The sequence below is a fragment of the Vigna angularis genome, chromosome 7, assembly GCF_016808095.1.
Source record: "Vigna angularis cultivar LongXiaoDou No.4 chromosome 7, ASM1680809v1, whole genome shotgun sequence".
Taxonomy (NCBI): domain Eukaryota; kingdom Viridiplantae; phylum Streptophyta; class Magnoliopsida; order Fabales; family Fabaceae; genus Vigna; species Vigna angularis.
The window spans coordinates 29,233,657-29,252,748 of NC_068976.1; the positions used below are offsets into that span (position 1 = coordinate 29,233,657).

General features: G+C 28.6%; 2 long non-coding RNA genes across 2 annotated transcripts; one reads left to right on the forward strand and one right to left on the reverse strand.

Annotated features, from left to right (window-relative positions):
- Window positions 1–4,842: 4,842 nt before the first annotated feature.
- Window positions 4,843–7,598, forward strand: LOC108337949 (uncharacterized). Its single transcript, XR_001832977.2, has 3 exons — window positions 4,843–5,027; window positions 5,174–5,247; window positions 7,321–7,598. It is a non-coding gene; the product is annotated as an uncharacterized LOC108337949 (long non-coding RNA).
- A 4,561-nt stretch (window positions 7,599–12,159) lies between these two features.
- Window positions 12,160–13,233, reverse strand: LOC128197931 (uncharacterized). The gene is made up of 2 exons (XR_008250674.1): window positions 13,024–13,233; window positions 12,160–12,650 (listed from the first exon to the last, which is right to left on the reverse strand). It is a non-coding gene; the product is annotated as an uncharacterized LOC128197931 (long non-coding RNA).
- Between the last annotated feature and the right edge of the window lie 5,859 nt (window positions 13,234–19,092).

The window sequence follows — 19,092 nt, forward strand, 5'->3', positions numbered from 1 at the left end:
TAGTAATTGTGGGGGTGTTGGAAGCAATAATTGAGCGAAAGATGTAGATGGGATAATAGTAATATAATCAAAGACTAATCTCTTTGTTGGGCAAATATTCAGGAATGTTGAAAAGTATATTTTCTTGTACTTCCATATAACTTTCTTCTTACATCTCCATAATTTTTTTTTTCTCATTTTCCTTTTTCTAGATTACATAATTCATAAGTTATTTTTTGACTTCAGGAGATTTCTAACTTATGCCATAAAAAGTAAAAAATAACTTCGGGCTTGCATAATCTAAAAAACGACTTTTGAATTACAAAAACCAAAAGAAAGAAAAAAAGAGAGAAAAAATTTAGATTGTAGAATTGGAAGCAGAACATGACTTCCAAATTATGTAATTTAGAAGGTTTTTTTTTTCTAAAAGAAATAACTTTTGAATTATACATTCTAGAAGTTATTTGACTTTTAGATTATATAATTCAGAAGTCATTTGTTTATTTTTAATTTGTATAATTCATATCTCTTTTTTCAAGAAAAAGTTTATTTTGATATGTACAATTTGAAAATTATTTTTAATTTTTAAATTATACAATTAAAAGTCAAATTACTTCTGAATTAAAAATCCAAAAAATATAACATGGAAAAATCAAATTATATAGGTGCAGGAAAAAAGTTATCGGGTGTAGGAAGAAACGGTCATACTTAAAACTTCTACTAGTTTCAACCTTAGGATGATATATGTTTAAGGCATCTCCTTTTTTGTACTTTCATAATTTCAACCTCCATCATGAATTTTTACGTTTTAAATTCTAGAATTCAAAATATAATTTTATATACTTTTTATTGTATATTTTACATTCAAAATGAAACAAATTACATTTTAAATTATATGACCTATTATATATGTATTTCGGATTATATAATTCAAAATACATTTATGTTTTACATTATATTATCTAAAATATATTTCTATTTTAGATTACATAATTTAAATTTAATATTTTATTTTAGATTGTATATTTTAAAATAAAATATTGACTGAAATATAAAAAACAATTACACAAGTTGTATAGTATAGAAGGTAAAATATACATTCCAAACTGAAAAATCTAGAATATAAAAATTTATGTTGTTGAAGAGAAAATTATATAGAGGCATATGTGTTTTGTGACATCAAATTGCATAACCAAATATGGTCAATCAATTATTCCATACAGGAAACACTAATAGTGGTAGTTTGGAAGAGAGAATTTATAGGATATCCTTAGTGAAACATCACTAACTTAAGGACGAAAATATTAGAGATCACTTCATTAGTCCTTGTCTTTTTTTCTTTCCTTATATAGTCTATACGAGTGTGCATTAAAGTACCTCGAATATTCTTTTATTTATATTTTCCTTTTATGGATAAAAGAATATATGGTGTCAACGAAAAAAATTGAAAATTTGTGGAATGAAATGAATTATAAAATTAAATAAATTGGATAGAGGTTTTAATACTTTTTTCTCTATTTTGAATTCAAAAAATATTAATAATTAAAAGTATTTATTAATAAACAAATATGAATAGATGAGAATTAATATGTAAGTAATTGACTAATTAATATTTTAATAAAATAAATTACTGTGAAACAAAAAAAAATATAAAGTCTGAGTATAGAAGTTAAAATAAAAAGATAATAGAACTAAGCTTTATTGATTAAGAGGCTAAAGTATAAATAGGCTAAATGTTTAACTGATTATTTTTCTAGAAACAATTTTTTCAAAATCTCTTCATCCTTTCTTTATATCTCACTTAGAGTTTATTTTTTTTATAAGAGCATGCTGCTCCATAGAATTCATGTACCCAATCAAGATCACAAGTTGAGTAAGTTTTCTTTCTACTCATTTTTCTAGAGTCAAATATGTATTTTCTGGTTTTTAGGGGTAATGTTGGGTTTGCATGTAGTCCAATTTTACTCAAATAATTTCTTTGTGTGTGGGTAATTCCAATATAGTACTTCCATCATTAATTTGATCATATGTGTTCATAAAATAGGTTTATCGTTGTGGGTGCAAGCTGTGAAGAAGGGTTGAGAAGCTTTAGGAATAACAATTGAGGTTAGGGAAGCTAATTTTAGTTTATTTATGCTATGAATTTGAATTGATTTTTGTATGAAAGAATAATTGTGATTGTTTAGGAATTTTATATGTCTACATTTATGTATTTGTGAAATGGTAAATTTGAATTTAAATGTAGACTATGTGAGTGGTTTTTATTGGGAAAGAAATGTGAGAAATAGGTATCTGGTTTGAGCAATTTGATCTTTAAAAAATCTTTTGAATGAACTAGACTAGGTAAGAAAAAAAATAGAAAAAAATTGAGTTAAGCCAATTGCACAAGCCAAATATCAAATTTCTCCATTTTTCTAAGATGACACTACACACCAGATATCTATAGCTGGGTGCCACATTATGGCCATTGAATGATTCCTTTGGTAGTGGCTCCATTAGAAGCCATCCTTGGGCGCCATTAAGCATCACTCGATGCCATTCTAGAATTTCAGTTCTAGAGAGCTCCAATGCCCTATCTAACACTAGTAATAGGTTCTACATGATGGTTTTATGAGAAAAATTGAAATGTTTGTGTTAATTTGGGATAATTATTGATAATAAATTGCATTATAGTGAAATTGAGATGTGGTTATAAGTATAAGGTGAAGGAAATGAATGGAATTATGAGAAGTGGGTGAAAATCATGTTTGTATGATATTGTGTTCTTTAGGGAGAGGTACACACATCTTTTATTGTTATTAGTGTTATGCATTGACTAAGGACACTCTTTGGAAGCAATCCTTAGACTCTAATAAACTCATTAAATCATGTAGAGGAAGGAGTCTAGGTGGTGAAGAGGGAAAAAAGTTCTTATAATTGGTCTTGAAGTTATGGATAAGTAACTTACTTTATCATGAGATAGACTACCAGGTACCACTACTGAAAACGTAACATTACCACTACTGAAACACAAACCTACCCCTATTGGCCTAGATCACGTGAGCCCAGACACTGTTACCACCTCTCCTTCCCTTAGTCTATCCTTTTTTCCTATCTCCACACCAGCGGACCAAACAATACTTTCCCCTCATATTCCAATTCAACCACCCCGTATGGTCACAATAAGCCAAATGGACATTTTTAAGCCAAACGAGAAATATGTTGATAAATATGGCTTAGTCACTTCAGTTACTCGGTCTCCATTACCTCGTAACTCAGTTGCAGCTTCCAATTGGAAAATAATCATGGATGATGAATATGATGCTCTTATTAAAAGTAAGACGTGGGAGTTGGTGCCCCGTCTACCTAATGTTAATGTTATTCGGTCTATGTTGATTTTTACTCATAAAAGAATATTTTCTTCAATTAATCTCATGTACTAACTTGGAATAAATACAATAATCTTAGGAAACTAATTAGGTAACAAATAATATAAGGCATATATTTATGAAACTAATTATAAACTAAATATACGCTTATCTAAAATACAATAACAAAATATATTTACATATATCTTAACAATTTCATTTTACATGACAAAGCAAAACTTATAGAGTTCGAGCAAATGTATAAATTCAAATAATCAAGTCTAGCCATATCCTTGTGAATGATTGGGAACATGCTTTATGATAGTTGAATTTGTGATTTGTTTGGTTGATTATAATTGCTCTTTATGTGATAATTATATATGAAATGATAAGTTATTAGCTTATTATGGTTTTATTTGTTATTCTCTCTTTTTTGTAATGATAGCTTTTGTGACATGAGCATATAGAAATACAGGTGGTGGTAATGTTAGTCAATAGGTTGAGGGCTATGTTTTGCATATCATTTAGAGTTATGTAAATAGTTTTATAGTGTGATATAATACATTCCTCATATTTTGAAGAATTATAGTACTTTTAATGTATTTTGAAAAAGTTAAATATTGTGATAGAACTATATTATATATTTTTTTATGCTGTTGAAAGTTTCATATCAATTAGAGATAATATCACGTTTTATGGGATTGAGTTAGACTTAAAATCTATTTCTTATAGTGGTATCAGAATGATGTTATATCCTAAAAATATTTATTATTTGTTAAACATATTGTTACAACCAGAAAATAAATTATTTTCTTTGGCTGTTACAATATTATTATATATTTAAATTTTGTAAATAATATGATAAAAAATAATATTTTAAATAATATTTTATTTTAATTCTTAATTAAAAACTGAACTGGTGGACAAATTTAATCCAAGGCAATGTATTCCCAAGATATTTTCAAATCCAAAGAATAACTTTCAAATTCAATCCTTTATAATAAAGATATATAGTCTCCTTTTCATTATTGATCTATTTTTCAGATAAAGCCTAATCTTTAAGTGAATATACCCAGGAACATAATTGGACCCACATCTTTCTTGAGAGACTCATGCGTAGAAACCACTTTTGCTAACAACTTTTATTTGTCTTCAATTTAATTCTTGAAATTATAAAAAGTTGTCAGTAAAATTATCATGTATCTCTTGATTCTACTTTAAAATAAGTTTATTTTAATATTTTTTAGCAGAATAGTGTTTTCCTGATTCATAATATCACTGAATATTGCATAACTAAAAGAAACGAAAACAGTTGCTAATTTTTATTTTATAGAGACTAAAACAAGGATTTATTTAATATTTTGCTGGAATGATTGTTAAATTTTTGTCTGGATTTCTGAAAGTGCGACTGTAAGGATCTAAAAATTTGAACTCAGGTTATTAGGCTTTAATTGTGGCAGTCAGACCTTTAGCAATTTGGGCTCATGACCTTGGTAAGGGGGCTCTCCTAAAAAGAAAAGGCTAAAGTTGATTTGCCAACTCTCCTTTCTCTCTCTAAAACCCCCTTTTTCCAAATTCGTTTCTGCCTTCTCTCTAGCCTCCATACTGATTTAGCCATTGCATGTTCTGTTAGGTGGTACCCTAGCGACCGTCTCGTAGAGAGCTTCAAAATCATCCGATTGATTTTACGTTCTTCAACCGGTAAGTGGCTTCCTCTTTTCTCCGCTATTTTCGAAATTTAGGGCTTATGGTTCTACTGCTTTTGTGCAATTAGAACTGTCCTTTTTTCAATTCTTGTCAAGTTTGAGCTCTAAGGGTTGTTCTCATCACCAATGTGATGGTTGTAGGGCACTGCTTAAGTTCTTCCCGGGGTAGGATACTGTTGAAAGTTGTGTTGTGTGCTAGACTGCTCAACTTTAAGGTAAGGGGAGCTGGTTATGTTTATTTGATTTAATATTATATGCTCTATATGTATGATAATTTGATTGGCATGTTGTTTGGAATTTTCTGTTACGATTAAGAAATATTGGGTGTTATGTGTTGAAATTATGAAACTGTGATTGATGGCTTGTGGAGTGTTTGATGAACTGATTGCTATAATTGGAACCCTTTGATGTAAGGGGAGCTAGTTCTACTCTTGCTTTACTGTATGGAAGTGTGTATTATGTGAATTTGGTGATGGATGGCTATAAACTGTTTGGAATGCTTTGGAGTGATGGAATTGTGTATGTTGGATCTGTGTTGACATGAAAATTCGGTGGTAGTGCTGTTAGAAAGGAAATCAAGTGTCTTTATGATCAATTTGGGCTAGTTTAGAGGAAGTGAGGTAGGGATTTTGAGTAAATGAGGGCTGCAGTGTTCCTGGACTGTTTGGGCAGCCTAGACAAGTCCATTTTGACTTGTTAGAAACATAAAAGTGGTCGAAAACATGTTCCAAGTAGTAGAATCAAATTTGGGTCCCTAAGTTGTTGAAGTTAGTGTTTTGGAGCTGAAAGTGAACTTTAATCACTTAAAAATGGTAGTAGAAATGCTTAGAATCATTTGGATAAGTTTAATTAAGTCTAAAACGAGAATTAAGAGTCTAAGAAGTTGAGAAAAGTGGTTAGAAATGGTCAAGGGAGGTTCTGCTACCATTCTGCAGAATTCTGCAGAATGCGAAAACTGACCGTTCGTCCATGACGGATTTGGACGATTGGTCATGCCATGTGCTGAGTGGCGTTCGGTCAAATGTTGGTTTGGTTAACGTTCGTTCTTGGTAGTAGCGTTCGGTCATAATCATGCTTTGGCTTAGGCATTTAGCGTTCGTCCTTGTCTGGAGAACGTTCGGTTTTAGGGGATGATATTAATAGCGTTCGGTCATTGGTTTAAATAACGATCGCTCAAGTTATGGTTTAGTAACGATCGCTCAGGTGTTGGTTAATAGCGTTCGTTCATTCGCTGGTTTAGTAGTGTTCGGTCAGTTGATGGTTTAATTAGCGTTCGGTCAGAGGTTGAATTAGTAGCGAGCGTCCATAGGTAGTAGCGAGAGTTCATATTGGTGGCGTTCGGCCTTGGTTTAGTTGCGATTGTGAGCGTTCAGCCTTAAGTTTGTATTCTTAGGTTTGAATCTTAGGCGTTCGGTCTTGATATTTGTTAGTGATCGTGAACGTTCGGTCTTCATGAGGTTTGATCGTTGAACGCTCGTTCAAACAGTGTCCGTCCAATGGTTTATGATGTTCGTCCAAATACCCAAGGGATTTTGGCGTTCGTCCAAATAGTGTTCGTCCATTTAAGTGGTGATGTTTTCTGTTATGTTTCCCCTCATTCCAGTAAGCTATGTTATTTAAATATTTCAGTTACAATTTATGAATGCATTTTCATGTGATCCAAATTGGTTGAAAGTGTATGGTTATAAGTGGTTTATGATGTACATTGTTGATCCAAAAGGAATATCATGAGATTTAAAATGGTCGGATTGAATCGGAAATTTAGATCTCTCGGTGGGATCAGTTAGTGTATTGAATGAATGTAAGAGGCTTCCATATGGGGGGTTATCCCTAACACTCCAACGGTCTTTCATTCTCACTTAGAGAGGATTGACGCGTGTGGTGGGAGTAGTGGGAGGTCCTAGGGTAGACGCTATCACTGGAGGTCTATTCCGCGGTAACGGACTAACCTTGTGTATGGTCGGGTGGAACCCCTTGGCAATGGCTTTGCAAAGCAGTAGAGGCCATCACAAGTGCACAACCCGCCCCAGCTCTACATACATTCTATGTCCGGACGTGTCTAGAGTCTTAACATGATAGGATGCTTGTCTTGATGAGTTTTATGAAATAAATGCTTATGTTTATGGTGACTAAGGTGTTTATGTGGGTATGGATATTCTGGGAAATGCTAGATTGATTGAAAATGAATTGTATGATTGTTTGAGACCTAGCTCACCCTTGCATTTGTATGTGTTGCATGTGTTTGCTTTTCCCTTGCGATGATCATCCAATCCTTTGGATGTGAGCAGTAGGTGATGATGTACCTTTGGAGCAAGCTTTGGAAGTTGAGGAAGACCCAGCCCCTAGTACTTAGGATTTCTACTAGCTCTTATTTTAAACAGCTCTTTATTTTGAAAGACTTCTAGCCTTCATGTTATCATAATCTGTATTTTGGAAACACTCTTTAGGTCTCATTGAATCTTTATTCAATCATGTATTTTGGAGAATTATGAACTTGTACTTAAGTCTTAAAACTTCTCAGCCAGACTTAGATAACTGTACTCCTTAATCCTATTTATGGTGTACTCTTAACTGCTTTCTATTATTATAATCGATACATGTTACATATATATCTTGTTATATATTTTGGGATGTCACAGCGACCAGTTCGTTTAGGAGAATTTCTAATTTTAATAATAACATTGTCATATGATACATAATTTCATATAAAGAAATACAAAATATAATATTATATCAATTTAAAATGTTTATATAAACATGTAAATTTTATTTTAAAAATGGATCTTATTTTATAGAGTTAAAATAAATTTAAAATTCATTTTTTAACTATTTAAAAAAATAAAGATATATTTAGTTGAATGAGTGGAAATACAATGTATTCAATTTAGTTAAAAATAAATAGAGTCTTGACTAGTTTTATTGAAAAAAAACTTATATTTTATAAAAAAAGAGGTCATATTCTCATTAAATTTATGTGTTTAAGTAAGTAATTTAGTTAAATATTTGTTTAATATTAAGGGAGTTTATGCTATTTTGACGTAGATATCATTAAAAGTGATTTCTATAATCTACATCTACATAATAAAACATATTAAAGTAATTAAAAAACTTCCTACATTTATTTTTTATTTTCGTTACTTGTGAATTTTCTCTGTTCAATATAAAAAATGTTCAACTGCAATTTTGAACATCAAAATCTTGTCCATTAACAATGAAACATTGCAGGGATGGCTCTGTATAAAGCAATAAAAACACTTTGGATTTTATCCCAATAAAAAAAGATACAATAAACTATTTCTGATGTACTGGTTTCAGAATGATTACTCTTTTCTTTTTCTTTAATCAAATCAAGAACACACGTGAGTTCCATTTTACTGAAAGAAAATCTGACCAAGTATTTTGCATTTCTGTTTGTCCAAAAGCAAAGTTGCCAAGACCAACAGTGTTTATGCTTTCATCACATTTTCTTCTGCACTCCTTTTTTATTATTTAAATTTCAACACCAAATTACAATTATTCATTATCCCAAATTTTAATATATTTTTATTTTTACTTTTAAAAATAAATAATATAATTTTTTTAATCAATGACAAATCTTAATGGTAACATGAAGAGATCTTGATCCTTCATTTTTTTTAGATTTACATAAATTAATATATAATTTAATATATTTTATATATTTATCATTTTAAAAAATTTGTATATATTTATATAAATTTGTTTTATCCTAACATATATAACTACTTTTAATTCATCAGTATCAAAATTATTTTTGTGTTAAATTGATATTTGAATTTGAACATATTAAATTATATAAATATTAATATAAATAGTTTAAATGTGAACTTAAGATGTCAATTAATATATTAAAAAATTTTACATTCTTTTACTTTTTTATTTATTTATATAAATTAAGGTATAATTTAAAATATTTTTTAAAATTTTAATGTATTTTTTTAATATATTTATATAAAAATTGGGTATGTGTTGAAGATCTATCACTGTTTTAGTCTAATTGTCTCAATTTTTTCTTTTACGTGTTAAAAATTTTCATTCTAAATCTTAAATCTTAATCTTAAATCTATCAAATTATATAAATAGTTAAAACATCGACTTAAACTTTCTTTTAACACATTAAAATAATTTCACAAAATTAAATTAAAAAAAAAAGACAAATTATAAATTTGTTTAGAAATTTAAAAATTAAAAGGATATTTAAACGAAAAGAAAGTATCTTTTGAAAGTTTATTTGGAAGAACATAAACTAAAAAAATGAAGAGAAGAAAATATTTTCGAAATGATTATCATTCTTGCCAATATAATCATTTTGGTCTGCCACTCGCCACCACTCCCACTGACACCGCATTTGGCAAATTAATCCATGCTGCTTCTTCTTACAAGATACCAATATCATTCCATTGCCCCTCCAAACCCTTTTTCAAATATAATGATATTTTGTCAACCGTTAAGATTATTTATGTATTATTTTATTATTGGTGTAAAATTACTTCATAATCAATATAATAATTATGAACAATAATATTAACCAATTACATAATGAAACGTAGATGGTACTAAAATAATATTGTCAAAAAAATATTGTCAAAAAAATGTTGTGAAAGTATCGTTATTCTTTTTCAAAATCAATTTCTCTGTCCAAAAACAACATCATTCACACATAATTATACAACATGTTCCTTCATTTTATATATTTTCTGCTTCATCACTTCCACTAAGCTTCACTTCAAGGTAGAATGACAAACTTTTCCACTAACAACATTTAAGAGAGAAAAAATTTCTCATAGATTGATTGTACAGTGGACAATCCTGCTTAGCCCCATTACCAAATAGTGCATTGAAGATATATATGAATATATGTGTGTGAATCTATTTATATTCTATACTAGATATGCTATAATAACAATAAGCTCAAGATCTAATGCTGGAAACTTTGTTGCTTTGTCCCCGTACAACGGGACACCTCTTGTACCCTAAAGTTGATTCAAACTTCTAAATCTTTAGAACAGCTCCTGAATTTGCATCCCAACCACACATTATCGTTAACCAGATAATATCATTGAATATTATGTAATGGGAAATAGATACTCGAGTAAAGGGTCTAGGAAAAGGAAATCGGTGCTGTTAGAAAACGAAAGGAATGGTGGAAAATGGAATTAAAGACTGCATAATTTTGATGCTCAAATTGCACACCATCTATATATAGTCTTCTGCAATGATTCAAATTGTTAATTGGAGAAAGATGATCACATATGTATCATTGTGTGTTCTCTTCTCTATCTGATAATCAAAAACTAACTAATTCAAAGCTTATAGGGGTTATCATAATTCTTTTTCTATACGTGTACATGATACAAAATTAAGCATTACTCCACATTTTAAGGCAAGGATATGAATGATCTTGATTATGGAATCAGAAAGAGCAAAATGGTAAAAAGTGTCTGTTTCTTCTTCTTTTACACCAACTTTGCTTTTCATGGGAATTTAATGGTGGAGATTATGAAGATACGTGAATTATATTACAGCAATGAAGAAAGCCACAAGATAAGTTACACGCCAATAACATCCACAGAAACTATCACACCATTTAGAAGACAAAGCCTGCAAAAGTTGAAGTCTATGACTGTGGAAACCCTAGCTAACTCATTAGCTTCTATTGTAAACTCAAAATGTTTAGTTTCTGGTTCAAACACTGTGATTGAAAGACTAGGGCTTTGCTTTTGGCCAGACCAGTCCACAGAAGGAGAAAGATTGATACCCTCTTTTCACCGTACATACCATTTTCATTGTTATGAAAGCCAAACATAAGACCTCAATTTCTCTTAGAAAACAAATATTGACAACAATACATAATTGTTCAATAGATAGGTCAAGGTTTTAGGTGCAGTAACAGCTTTCAATTTTTTCAAAGTACCCTTCACCAACTTTATGTAGGTCATTGTAGACAACAGAGGCTAGCTAGAAAATTACTCAATAAGTGAAGTGATGGGGTTGAAAGAATAGGCTGTGTGTATAAATAATTGAGAATTGATAGAAACTTCACTAATTAATGTGTGTTACATTCACAAAAGTAACAAAACTAGTTGTTTGATTATTTCTTAATTGATTATATGGTGTATTTGAAAATCCTCTAGAAAGGAAATATTGCACTACTTTTCAACCAGAAGCATGCGACTGCTAGATTGGATGCATTATTATTCAAACTCAAATCCAAACAAGATTTTAGTTTTTTTAACCAAACTATATAAAATATTATACGTTCTGTAGAAGTTATTACACTCTAATTGACGGCAAAATTCACTTTTTATAAATTAATTAATTAATAATTGATGTTGAAATTTCTCACCTATTGATTTGGAAATTCATATATTATAATGTAAAATGCTTTAATTATTAATAAAGTGAGAAATAATATAATAGATAAATGGATAAATCAGACAGTTCAAGGCGTTGATGTATATTCCTACTTGTATTTTACCATATATTATAAATATTTTCAAGCACTATTTTGACAATCTGTATTTCCTAAATATTTACAAAATGTAGCTTAATTTTTTTTAAAAAATAAATAAGATGTATATTGACAAATATACATACAGTAGTGTTTTAGACCGTGAATTGTATAACATAAATATTTGTTTCTTACATAATTAAAATTCATAATACATGAATATTTTAAATATAAGAATATATTTAGGATATTTTAATTACTAAATTTTTCTTTAAAAAAACTATTGAACTTTAATTCAGAGAAAGTAAAAGAGGTTGAGAAAAATCAAGAATATAAACAAAGTAAAACAAAGGTAATTTACGATGATTGAGTTAAAAATTATGAGTATTAATTTAGAAAAATATATTTTGCCTGACTCATGGCAATAGAGTTTGAAATTAATATACATATTTAAAAAATAAAAAAACAATAGGGAGACCAGAACCTCACACTCTACAAAACTTTATTTAACTTATAAACTGTAAAATAGTCTTATTTTTCTTGTGAAATAAAAAAGAAAATTTTGTTGAATGAAAACCATAGAACTATTTATATACTTATCCAGAACGCTGAAACACCAAATTCTTAGCCACCACACCATGAACAAGAATCTCTGAGATGTTATGAAAATTTATTCATCATATTATCTTCCGTGACTGAGCCTGTAGATGATCGAAATGGATCAGCAATAACTACTTTCAAAAGATCAAAAATCACAAAACTTAATAATATAGTTCAAACAACAGAAGAAGAAAACATGTTTAACTAGACACAGATCGTGCGAAAACCATTGTCAACATGCTTACAACAAGTAGTGATCATATATACATGTCTAACTTGCAGACTGAACTTAGGTTGAACAAGACTCCATCGATCGTCATATGAAATTTCTGCTTCAGAATAAACTGATATATGAAAAGAAAGAAGGGAAGGGAAAACACATTCAGTGTGGTGTTACAGTATGAAGAAGAAGCTATGAAGCTCAGAATAGATAGCGCCAAATATATGCTGCTATGAACATAAACAGCATCATCAGTGTGAAGGTGCTATCCCTCCTGAGCTTTACAGATTCTCCCATACTTTCTGCAACCATGTTCCATGAGCCAAACCCTGCAGAAGAAGAACATGCATACACATAGTTGATGCTGAAGACTAAAGAAAAAAAGCAAATTTGAAAGAGAGAAAGGAAGAGAGAGGCAAGAGAAGGTAGCTAGACTTTGGTGGGGAAGGAGATGGAAGGGGTTATGAGAGTATTTATAGGATAAAATATTTAGAATTCAGATGAAAACTTAATTGGAAATTATTTTCTTTTTTTCAAAAAGAAAGAGGCATGTATATATATATATATATATATATAATCTGGTAGCAATTGATATGTTAGTGCAGTACTGTTTTAGTTAGAAAAAATGGTTTGGAAAAAGAAAGAAAGAAAGATTTGGTGAGAGTGAAAATGATTATTATATTAGATGGTAGGTTTTCTTACCTTGTACGCTGCCGACTACGATATTTGTAGTGAAAAGGTGAAATAGGGTAACGCAGATTAGGGATATGGCGTGGACTTGAAAGTTGAAACCCAGAGAGAGAGAGAGAGAGAGAGAGCCGCAACACAGAACCTTAAATTTCTCAGCAGGGGTAACTTTGCCGGCAAGTTACCTTACAATCAGGGTTGCCACTCACATTTTTCCAAAATATTTTCTAATATTTTCATTTGGTTACTAACACACTCCAGCAATTTTATTTATTGGCATCACTTTTAGGGTTCTTTTGAATTTGCTTCTGAATCATGGCTACACTAGAAAGGTAAAGAGCCATAGTCTGTTCCATAGCTGCAATCTAAGTTCATCAAATTGGATCAATGCCTATCACATGTTTGTATATGGGTCATGTGGAAGCACTAACACCTCTCTCTCATAAAATACTATAATAATAATAATTGTAAAAGTTTATATAAGATTTAAAATGGTAGAGTTTGAAATTTACAGAAAATGAAATGTTATAAGTTCTGATAAATGTGGTGAGGGATATGATATGATATGATATAATATAAAATAGATAGATAAGTGGGCCTTTTGAAGTTACATCAACGGTCAAGGGAATACCCTCACTAGGCCAACATTTCCTGTGGCTTTACTTTTGGGACGGGCACTGCTTCAAAAGTAATCATCATAAGTTAATAATCTCCATTAACAGTCACCAACATGGTTTCCATTTTTCATCTTCCAGTACTGCTATGCAATCATAACCTGCATAAGGAATTGAATGCCACCATTATTATCAGACGTCTTTCGTTTTACAACATTCTTCTATACCAATCACCTCCAACCATATATGTATATTTCCATAGTTGTAGTCAGAATAGCTCTAACTCATGTTACTGGGTTCATATATATAGTCACCAAACGTCACAAACTGTTATTATGGCGGCAATGCCTTTCTCATTGGAGAATAACTAAATATACAACTTTCTATCTTTTAATTATCATCTAAATTTGATGTGTTAAACATTTATTGAGAATTGACATCACAATAAGTTAATAATAAGTTAAACTATCTTCTAATAAATTATCTGTTATTATATATGATGTGGTAATATATGGGACTCCAAGTATTTTTAAGTTTCACCTTAACCAAAAATCAGTTCACAAAATCATTACTTAATATTTGAATTGAATAACGTTATGTTAATTTTTATATAAATTGGATTCATGTTTTATTAATATTTTTTTTAATGAATTTTTTCTCGAAAGACTCATGAGTATATAGTGTTAGTGATTGACTCAGATAAGTATCTGTATTGAAAATATTTCTAATGAAAATAAGACTAACATGTCCGGTTAAAATGAAAGACGATACAAAAGTAATTATAATGATTAATTTGAGGAAAAAGTATTTATGTAGAGATTCACGTGATAAAAGAGATTTCCTAAAAGTAATTAAATAATTTTAAAACAAATTGAGTTATTAGATTTTTTTTTAGTTATTTAACGGTTTTATTAATAATATCTTATCCAAATTAAAAGATTATTGATTGAAATTTTAGTATTTTGGATAGCTAGAATAAGTTTCTGTCATCGTATTCTTCTTGAACCATTATTGTGTTTTGAAAAGCCAAAGGGGGCCGGCAATCTTTTCTTTATTGTAACCAAATTCCAAGCATTGAAAATAATTTTATATTAAAGGTTTTATACGTAATAATTGATTATGAGACCAAGGTTTTTCTCCAATACTAATCAATTCTTGTGATAAAAAAAGAATAACAGCTAGCATCACGGCTTTATACTCAATTTCACCCAAAAAATGGCTTTATACACATCAATTCATTTTGTTTTAGTTTCCACCAAGAAACATCATTGATCACAACTCTTTTAGCTACATCTTTTAAAATAAATAAGTTCAATACTGTGATAATATTTAAATTTATTTTATAAATACTAAATTAGTAAACTAAAACTCTCCTTTATTTTCCATAAAAAAAATTCAAACACCATGTTAACGTGAGGATGGATAAAATTAACTCATTACGTTTGATGAAAGAGAAAAAAAAAATATGACTGAATCCATTGTGTTATTTTTATTCATATATCTCTTCTCATAATTTCTTCTTAATTTATCTTCCATTTAAATATTTGAATTTTTACTTTGATTCTCTTATCTACTAACGTATTCCCATTCAACTTGTTCATAAAGAGAGAGAAATGTTGACTCGTGAAATATTGACAATTATATTTCAACCACTATGAGAGTTGAGAGGGAGAAATTTTAAACAGTACATTAGAAAAATATTATGATGGTTTTGATGAAAAAGTAGGGATTTTGTTATTAGTGTGAGCTCATCCAGAAGAAGAATGATAGGACGATGGCAGAAGAAATCCCATTGAAATTTCTTGAAAATAAACTTTGGAGAGGGCGAAGGGACCTTGAAAGCAATTAGATGATACAAAATCTTTAGTGGACAAATTTTGAGGGGTCCAATTAAAACTGACAAGGCGCATTAACAGTTCATAGGATCACGAAAGTAGGGATAAAACAAAACCCTACAATTGTATGTAAAGTATTTGCAATAGGATAACACCTAGGTGATATGGGAAAAATAAATTATTATTGTTTTCTTTTCATTAGATATTTTTAATTTTCTTATAACTCTTGTTATCATAAATTTTTCCAGAGATCATCATGATTTCGATCAAATAAATAGAATTTTTTTCTTAGATTCTTTATTTTGATAAATTGAACACTCTAATCTTTTTACAAAATAAAATTACAAGATACCTTTACATAAGATTTATATGTTTTATGGGTCGTGTTGAAGAAGATTAATAGGTTAGTCTATATGCACTCTAGTATAACAACAATTTATAATTACAAAGATGTTATAGGATGATATGTACATTAGTAAAAAAAACAATTTTTCACATCCTGTCACTATATAGTAATCTTAAGGTTACTTTCTCATAGAAATAGAATTATGCTCCCAATATCATGTTGTGCTAGCATAATCATAATGGCATTTTTTTGGTGGTTGTCAGCATTGTCTCTCGTCCCTGCATATTCTTTTTGTCACCTAATTCCATTCTTACAGTAAAAGAGATATATTTTTTGTTATCTATTCTATATAGACAGAAAAGTTATACTCCATTGCACTCTCATTCCTGAAAAAAAAAATTGAAAATATCTTCCTTAACCCTTCCCCCAATGCTCCTTTCCTACAAAATAAACATTCATTTCTCTACTTCCAACCAAACTATGTTTTCCTTGTATATTAATTTCTCGATAAAATCACAATCATTTTAAGCATTAAATCGTACATTGGTGCCAGTCATGGTAAGACTAAAGAAATTCGAGTGTTAAATGCGATAAAGTGTTTTAAATAATGATACTCAATTATTTTATTTCAAAAATATTAACGGTATAAATAAAATTTTCTACCAAAAAGATTCATTATTTAAAAAGTTTTATCTTTATAAAATTTCCTTTTTTAAAATATTTGTCAATAATTATCCGTTTATAATAATTGACGGATTTTAATTTTGTTAAAATTTGTCGATAAATATTGTATTTTAGTCTTTTTCTTTTTTCTATTCTTTATTTTTTCTTTTATTTTTATCTTTTTATTCTATTTCTTTTTCGTTTTCTTCTTTTTCATCTCATCACCTTCTTTCTCTCCTCTCCTCCTCTTCGTCTCGTTCTTTCTCCACGACCATCATTATTATAGTCGTGACCTCCATCACTGTTTCGTTGTTGCACTGTCATTGTGCCAGTCCTCTTTCTTTTTCTTCTCTTATCCTTCTTCTTTTCATTCATCTCCACTTAATTTATAAAATAAATTATCAAAATATATAAGAAATATGATACTCTTTTTATCAATAGAAAAATTACTCAATAATAAGAATTATAAATTATCGATAAATTCTACTAATAAAGTTTATACAAATTGGTGAAAATCCAAAACGAGAAATTTAGCGTTATTTTATTAACAAACTTTATCGAAGAACAAATATGTTGATAATAAGAATTATAAATTACCAACAAAAATTGTCAATAATACAAATTATAATCTATCAATGGATGTTACCATCATATTCATTATCGATGGATATTTTTATCATTAACTAAAATTATACAATTCTTTGGAAAATTTGGTTTTATCGATGAATTTATTTCTATTGGTAAATTTCTATTTGTAATTATGAGAATTCTTAGTCTTTATGGATAAAAAATTATTTTATTGAATAAATTTAGGGATAAAAAAACAGGTTGACTCATAAATCCGTTCTTCACCCAGTTCATTATTGACTCACAAAAATGAGATGAAACATATTGTCTTGCCTACTAAAATAGATTTAAAATATTGACATGTCTTATCAATAGATGGATTGACAGATTGTGGAACTAATCTATAAATTTTTTTAATTTTTTAATTTATAAAATTTATCTATACATATAACATATTTAATTATAAAAAATATTTTCTAACTTTTCAATTGAATTAATATCTCTAATCAAATAAAAGAATTAATACAATTATATGTTTAATTATTCTATTATAACTAATAATTAAAACTCAATTTGAAATTAATAATAACTTAAATTATAATATTATTATATTTTTATATTTTTAAATAACATAATATAAATAAATTTTTCTTTTAAATGAATTTATATTTTAATTTGTAAATAACAAACAAGTCTATCTATTCTTTTTTTTTTAATCCTTCAATTTGACGGAGACAAATTTTGGTAAGCTAATAAATCGGTCCACGAGCGATGATCCACTTTGCTGTCAATAGCTGAAACATAATTAAGAACATTTTTCGAATATTTCGTTTTGTAGTGCAACAAACTTCCCAACAAAAGAAATTGTATTGTTGGTATTTCGGCTGAGTTTAGCGATAAAGCGATGGATTTGTAGGGACTAGCAGAGCACTAAATAGTAAATAATGTTCATCTTATTCTACTCATTTTATCATTTTTCAAATACTTTTAAAGATTCTTCGGCATCAACACATGTTCCTAGTACTAATGAGACATTCTGACTTAATATTTTCTAATTTTATATTTCTTTTATTGTTTTCTTTTGTTTCAAATTGTAATTTGAAATGATGATTAAATTATCTTAATTGGGGAAAGTTTAGATTATTTATGGTGATAGATTATTTATATTTATTGGTAATAAATTTAGTGTAATATGCTATTATATTTGTGTGGTATAATATATTGTTTTAAATGGAGAATATAAATATATGTTATTTAATGAATATGTTTTTTATTTCTCTTATTTTTAATTAATTATACTCATCGCGTTAAATTTATCTTACTTCTTTGATTACATATGTTTAGAGTTATTATTTATAACTAATTTTACATTTTATTTATAAGTTATATATTATTTATAACGAGTGTTTTGAATGTTCTAATATTTATATTTAGTTCTTTGTCTTTAGTTTAATGTTTGTCCTGATGGTTTGTTCAATCAAACTGGAAGATTATGTTTGTTTGGTCAAATTTGAAGATTATTTTCAAAAGATATTTCAATACTAAATTCAATACAAATTTGATTGTTTTAGCAATTAATAAGTATTAAAAGTTATTTTCTACCTTTTTACTTTAAATATGTATTTAAATATTTCAGAATGAGTTTCAGATTAGTAACGACCTAATATTGTGACTCAATTGATAATAATCATGCTTTGTCGTAAGTTAATAAGTGTTAGATATAATTATTTTTTGGATGATCATTCGATCTCTAAGTCACAATCATTTGGTCTTAAAATAACAAATGTGGTTATTCTTATGACATGCGTGATTGTTTGGACCGTTTGGTCTAATGTTGACCGAATGGTCATATAATACACTAATCAATACATGATTTTTAATAAAAAAATATTAATTATCCTTCCATAAAAAATATTAATGTATTTGTATGTTTATTTAGGAAAACAATTATGATATAATATATTAATATTATTTTAATGTAGTTTATAGGTTATAGATAAGTTATTTTAATTCATAAACAAGTTTTCTTTAACATGTGTGAATCTAGTCCATTAATTTT